This window comes from Panthera leo, chromosome A2 (assembly GCF_018350215.1).
Source record: "Panthera leo isolate Ple1 chromosome A2, P.leo_Ple1_pat1.1, whole genome shotgun sequence".
In the NCBI taxonomy this organism is placed as follows: domain Eukaryota; kingdom Metazoa; phylum Chordata; class Mammalia; order Carnivora; family Felidae; genus Panthera; species Panthera leo.
Window position 1 is genome coordinate 72,962,316 of NC_056680.1, and position 7,789 is coordinate 72,970,104.

A 7,789-nucleotide genomic window follows, 5' to 3' on the forward strand; every position below is an offset into this window, starting at 1 on the left:
ACCCACACCCATAGAATGTACAGCACAAAAAGTGAACTCTAATCTGTGACTTTATATGTTAAATAATGTATTAATAATGGCTCAGTTACAATAAAGGCACCACACTAATGCAAGATGTTAATAGCAGGGGAAATGGGGGTAAAAGGAGGATGAGAGGGTATATGGGAACTTTCTGTGTTTTCTGCTCATTCTTCTGTAAACCTAAACTGAGAAAAATAAAGTCTATTAATTAAAAAAATTTTTTTTTACTTTGACTTCAGTGTGGAAAACAGAATAGACAATAGATTCCCAAAGACCATTTAGTAAACCACTAAGATAGGGCCACAGAGGGTCATGCATTGCATTGAAATAGTGACAATAGAGCTGGAAATGGATGGATTCCAGGATAAAGCAAGTTTAAAGTATTAGTCCTACAGCTCCATTTTTTTCTTTTAATTTTATTTTGAGAGAGAGAGCGAGAGAGAGCACATGCTAGTGAGCGGGGGAGGGGCAGAGAGAGGGAGACAGAGAATGCCAAGCAGGCTCCATGCTGTCAGCACAGAGCCCAACTGGGGGCTCGATCCCACAAACGGTGAGATCATGACCTGAGCCGAGATCTAGAGTCGGATGCTTAACCGACTGAGCCACCCTGGGGCCCCCCTACAGCTTATTTCTGTGTGAGAGAAAATATAATCCCTTCTTTGTTTTTCTCACAGTCCTATTACCTTATATGTAATCTGTGTTAAATGTTTGCAAATGCCTAGAATTGAATTGTTGCTGTAGCACCTTAATTCTGTATACCTTTAAATATACATTTGCAGAAATCATTTAACACAAATTAAATTTTAAAACCATGTATATAGTAAGTAATTTGGCCTTCAACTTTCATTCATCTTCCCTTGTTAGAAAGATGTTTCGTTTTTTTTAATGCTCCAACCCTTTTGCACCTAATCTCTAAATATAAATCTGTTTTTGTACGTTAGACACACTTGCCCAAGATTTGGGAAGTAGAAGTTAGTCCATCTTCAGGGTGGCTTCTGGCTGTTGCCACTGGTTAGGAAGATTGTAGTTTTCCTGAGAAGATTCCAAGGTTCATTTGCCAACTTTGTAGGTGTCTCCGGCTTCTTGACCTAGTTCCCTAGTGCCTGGATGCAGTTGTCTTCCTATTATCTAGATGCAGTTGCTGGCAGTGGTATCCCCAGTTTTAGTGTGGCTTCAGTGCAGTAAGTTCCCTACTGGACAACTTCTATGTTTTCAGAGAGCATTCCAGCGGCCCAACTTAAATCCTGCTCCTTCAGGCATGCCACTGGTGTTAAAAGAACCTTCCCACTTAATAAATATAGTGAATTTTGTTTCATGCCTTGGATTAGTTAGATGTAACACAATCCATAGAGATTTTAAAAGCAAAGATTTGCTGGGGCACCTGGGTGGCTCAGTCGGTTAAACGTCCAACTTCAGCTCAGGTCATGATCTCATAGTTCGTGAGTTCAAGTTCCTCATTGGGCTCTGTGCTGACACCCCAGAGCCTGGAGCCTGCTTCGGATTCTGTCTCCCTCTCTGTCCTTCCCCCACTTGCCCTCTGTCTCTTTCTCTGTTTCAAATATAAATAAGCATTAAAAAAAAAAAAAAAAAAAAAAGGAAAGATTTGTGTTATCTGGAAATCCTTGTTAAGTTTGTTTTTGTAATAGGGAATGAGGAATGGAAGAGAACAGATAGATGCCCTTGAGGATGAGATTGTTAATGTACAGACCAACTTTCATTACCTCAGCTTACAGCTTCAATGAATGTCTCGGCCACATAGATTATCCAAACCCTGCTAGTTCACTAAGTTTTTCATAGTTAAGATTCATTAAAGAAACGCCAAAACCCAATGCCTATGAGGCTAGGGTAAAAAGAGTCAAAGAAAACTGTCAAAATTTTATTTTTCTTTAGGTGAGCATATCGTCTGGGATAAGTATATTTGGTGGGGTTTTATGACTCTAACATTCAAATTTCTTCCTCTCCTTTATTCTCTAGTTAGGGTAAGCTTACACCATAAGAAAGTATCAGCATGCTTTCTATTTGTTTTGTTCTGATTTTATGAAATGGCCCTTAAACATATTAGATCTGTAATTTGATGCTGCAAAAGCAACATTTAAGTAAATACTGCACATTACCTTTCCCTTTGGTCTTCTAGATTGTTATTAATCCTTTGGAAGTCAGAATCCTTAATACTTCTTATAGAACAGTGAGCTCTATGTTATTGAAGAATCTTCAACATTCGGCTCCCAGAGAGAGGACTGCAGGGGAGGGGGATGAGCCATTTCTCTTGCCATCTTTTTCCTACCTGCATTTACATGTGACAGAAGCTGAGAAGTTAATCTGTTTGTAAATTGGTACAAAATGCCCAAAGCAGAAGTGCAATGATGCCAGATTTTCCATTTTTCAAATGACTCCTAGAAATCTGGACTTTTTTACACAAATCCTCCCAGTTTCACACTAATTCTTTAAGTGTTTAAACACTGTAAACCAAAGAAAACCACCTATAAACTGAATCCCTACCTTGGGTCATCAGTTTATAACCTTTGTTCTGAGTGATTCACAGAGAAATGTGCACATGTTGTCCCTTGGTAAATGCTTTTTCGTGTCCTCAATAAATGCAAGGGCCAGGGATAGAGGAGGGGGTACACTTTTCAAGCTAGGATTGGAATCTATTGAGTAACTTTTCCAAATATTCCCCAAATATGTAGGTATAAAGGAATTCACATTGTTGGTTGATATTCTACATGTTAGGACCAATTTTGTAATTCAACAAAGTTTAATGGATGATTGTGATAATTTTTTTTTCTTTCACCACAAGAGCCCATAGAACACGTGATGAAATTCCCATTGAAGGACACTATTGTATTATGAATCCTGAATTTAAAACAATGAACTACTTCATCTCAAACTTTGGTACTATGTACTATGCTGTAATCATTTTAAACTCGTAACCCTAGAAAATGAATTGGACCAAAAATCAAAGGTAGAGGGAAGAGATGTTAACAAAATAAAAGTCTGTACATTGCTAGAGTTTTCTCTCAAAAGCTGCATGTTTTTCATGCCTATCTTTCATGAAATATTCTGTATGTTTGTCATGAGCAAAATGTTTATCACTTTCAGCTATATGGCATGGATTAAGAAAAAAATCTTAGTGGCTCAGCCTATCACTTGAGCCAATTAAATTATCTGACTAACTGAACAAGGCAAATTAAAATAACTAAGGTCCAGCTGTTTTTAATTTGATTTTCTTTACCATAGATATCTCACAGGACAGCAGTCTATATTTGCTACCTCCAGTGACAGAAATACCATATGTCCTTAAGAGCAATTCAGAAACGTGTAAAGCAGGCTGTAAAAGTCTTATAACCCCAATCCAGGTAACAGATTAAATCTTTCCAAAGATTTTAGATGCCCAAATATGTTTTCAAAAGGTATCATACTAGATGAACAGTTTAGCATTAACCCACTCCAGTTAGAAATTTTTGAACTAGTCTGCATCCAAGTTGCAAGCTTCAGAAAATCCAACTTAAATTGACCTATTCAGCAAACGAACTTTATTGAGCAAGTCCAAGGCTAGCTGTAGAGAGCTATAGAGAGGAGCTTAGATGGTGTTATCAGTTCATGGATTTGCTCTCTGGGTGGTGGTTGTGCTCTTTCCTGTCTTGGTACCATTTTCTAGGGAATGGTCATTTCTGGGAATTGAGTCTCACAGACATTGATTGAGGGACATATCCGAGGATATGATATTAATCAGTAGGGCAAGCCTGGGGCACTTGCCATCCACAGAGGCAGAGGAGAGTCCATGGCTCTCTGAAACATGAATACTGAGAGCAAAGGAATGCATAGTTTCCCAATAGGAAGCAGAATGTTCTTGCCAAAGAGGAAATGAATGCTAAGTAAGAAAAGATATTCCATCTCCCAGCAGTCCAGTTTCCATATATAGGTTTCTTTATACATACACTGTTTTCAGGGGTTGGTTTATATTTTTAATGTTAGACTTACAGAAAGTTGCAAAGATAGTACAGAGAGTTCCTGTATAGCCTTTACACAACTTTCCCTGATATTAGCATCTTATATAACCACACTGTACTTGTCAAGAATACTAAGCTGCAGACTATTTGGATTTCATCAGTCTTTCCATTAATGATCTGTTCTAAGATCCAATCCAGAATTCCACACTGCATTTAGCCAACATGTACTTTTAAAAGCCACACCTGATAAAATGTAACTACCGTATATGACCAAACACATCTTTTTATAGAGACAACTCTGTCTCATTATTCATTCACACTGAAGTTCAAAAAAAACTCTAGATATGTATTTCTCTTTTCAGGTTTGCTATGGTACAACTCCTTATGGCAAACTGAGGCTAAATTACATACTTAACCAGTTCCTCCATACTCAAATAGGCAGTTGTGGAAAGGAAACCGGGTATTTACAATTAGAAGGAGAAAGAGGAGGAGATGAAGAAGGATGAGAGAAAGAAGGAAGGATGGAGGGAGGGGAGATGGAAGAAGGAAGGGAGGGAGGGAGGAAGGAAGGGAGGGAGGGAGGAAGGGAGGAAGGAAGGGTGGAAAGAAGGGAGGGAGGGAGGAAGAAAGGAAGGATGGAGGGAAGGAAGGGAGGGAGAGAGGATGGAAGGGAGGGAGGAAGGAAGGATTCCATTAGGATGGGAAGGAAATGAAAATATGTATATAACATAGCCTAATTGAAAAGCATAGCAAAAAACCCTATGGAGTTTTTTACTGGACAGGAAAGTAAGTTTTTTCATCAGCCATGGCTCTGTCTGAATCTCCTGTGTCTTTGGCATATGGTCATATCTGAAATGAACAGTGAGGTTTTTTCCTTCAAGTGACTGCTGTTCTTCAACCACCTCCCTCTTTTCCTGTGAAGTGTTCTGCCTTTCTTGGGCTGACTGAAACTTTGTTTCATTTTATTGTCTTATTTGATATACTCATATTTCTACTTCCAGGGAAGGGTTTCCTTTTTATCCATAAAATCAGTATTTGTTCCTTGAATATTGAGCTTGTATGGTGTGCCAGTCACATTTCTAGAGACTGGGAGTAGAGAACCATAAAACAAAACAAAACAAACAACTGGTTCCCTTGGAGTTTATATGAGGGGAAAAGTCGATAAAGCAGGAGGGAGACACGGGCTGGAGTGAAGTTCTTTTTTTGGCAAGAAGAGATTTCCTGGGAGAGAGTTTATCCACAGTAACAGGAAAGGCATTCATGAAATGGGGGCAGTTAGTGAAAGGTGGAGGTAGCAGCTTTGGGATTTCTTATTTCTGTATCTGTAATAAAGGGGGGAAAAGTGAGGATGGGAGAGTGTGATGGGCAGAATTGTGTCCCCTCAAAATTCATATGTTGAAGTCCTAGCCCCCCAGTACCTAACAATGTAACTGTATTTGCAGATAAGGTCTTTACAGAGGTAACCTAATTAAAATGAGGCTGTCAGTGTGGCCCCTAATCCAGTATGACTGGTGTCCATATAAGAGGAAATTGGGGCACACACAGAGGGGAGACCATGTGAGGACACAGCGAGAAGGCAGCCTTGGGCAGAGAAGTCCTGGAGGTCTGAGGAGAGAGGGGAAGAGTGTGAGATGATCATGATCAGGACGAGAGAATGACGAGGACTAGAGAATTATGCTGCACTTCATCAAACCCAAAATGCCACTTGAGAGCCACACCAATGTTTTAGGTTCCACAAAAAAGGAAAAGCTCTGCCAATCAAAGTATGACATTTGATAGTGACGTATACAAGGCACACCCTCGTTCTGGAGATACTAAGTGTGACAGCGTGTATGTTCTAGAACCGATGGCATATGGCAGGATAACTGATGGGCAGCCAGTGGGCCCACAGTGAGACTGGTGATCATGAAGTAAAGGGAAACTAGATGGCACAGCTCGTTTCTCCACTATGTTCAGCTGCATGGATACAGGCATAGTGTGGATTCAAACAGTGTTTCTGGACTTTGGGTCTAAACAGAGTTTTCATTTTATCAAGTGAGTACAGGAAAGAAAGGGGATGCCTGAGGCAGTTGAAGGGGTATATAAGGAAGTGAGGGAGAGATGATAATGAAAACAGGTAGCGGAGTCTGAGTACTGGGAGGGTGAGCTACAAACTTAGGAGGGGTTCCAAAGAGCAGTATGAGTAGTGTGCTTGACATTGAGGTTTGTGGAGGGGATGACATTATTGGTGTTGATAAAGTCCCAAGTATGACAAGGGCGTGAGTAGCTGAGATGAGGTGGAGGAAAAGACCATTAGAGAAGTGGGCAAGGTTTGAAGAATCATCCACATGTGAAATCAAGATAGAAATAGGCAAGAGTGAGTGAGCCAGGAATTAAAATCTTGAAAGAATGCGTGTGGGGTTGGGTATTGGGGGGAGGGTGGAAGGAGAAGAACAACTCAGAGGTCAGTAAATAATAACAGCAGGACAAGTGGAGTGAAACAGTCTAAGGAGAGTCAAAACTATGTAGTTTGGGGGCGCCTAGGTGGCTCAGTAGGTTAAACATCCGACTTTGGCTCAGGTCATGATTTCACGGTTTGTGGGTTCGAGCCCTACCTCAGGCTCATGCTAACAGCTCAGAGCCCGGAGCCTGCTTCCGATTCCGTATCTTTCTCTCTCTCTCTGTCTCTGCCCCTCCCCTGCTGGAGCTCTCTCAAAAATCAACATTAAAAACAAACAAAAAAAAAAACTATGTAGTTTTAAGGAGGCAACAAGAGAAGTCTAAAACCAAAATTGAAAGTCAAGAAGGAAACCTAACTGGACTCCAGGCACAGTGGCACAAGGGAGAGAAAACAGCTATCACTTGAGAAGGCTGCAGGGCAATCGGTATCCTTAGGGAAGGGCCAGGTATCAGTCAAAGCAAGCAGACCAGGAGAACACAACTTTCCCTTCCCACACTGAGTAGGGTATTCTAAAGTCAAAATGATTTCCCTTAGACTTTGCAGTAACTTTTAGCATCCAGTGTTAATGGTGAGGGGTCCAGTGGCAGTCTGATTCTCTCTTTTACTGACAGTCTATTTTTGTTATTTCCTCAATCTAAATAAATCTAAAGTTCCAATAAAACTGAAAACTCTGACATATGTATTTCATGTGTAAATCTTTTATCATAGGTCTTGCTCTGGACCTCTTCCATTACAAGCCTCATGTCTCTTTCAGTTCTGGGAAAGTTTCTTCTAATACTTTTTTGCTTATTTCTTCCTCTCCAATCTCTCTGTTTTCTCCTTTTGGAACTCCTATCAGATGGATACTGGGATATCCATCTACTTATTCAATTTGCTTATACTTTTCCTTATTTAGTTTAGTGGTGAATTTGGGGGAGGATCATCCCCAACATCTTCCGGCTTGATACTCAGGCTCACTAATTTGACCTTCAGCTATGGATATTTTACAGCCCATCCAACTTTTTGTTTGTTTGCAATCATGTTTTTAATATCCAGGAACTCTGATTCTCACTTTTGTCAGATTTTTTTTTTTTTTTTTGCTTTTTTTTTTTTTTATGAATGCTTAATAAGAAGTGACTCTCCAACATTTCTTTTTTCTTTTTTTTTTTTTTAATTTTTCTTTTTTTCAATGTTTTTTTATTTATTTTTGGGACAGAGAGAGACAGAGCATGAACAGGGGAGGGGCAGAGAGAGAGGGAGACACAGAATCGGAAACAGGCTCCAGGCTCCGAGCCATCAGCCCAGAGCCTGACGCGGGGCTCGAACTCACGGACCGCGAGATCGTGACCTGGCTGAAGTCGGACGCACAACCGACTGCGCCACCCAGGCGCCCCCCAAC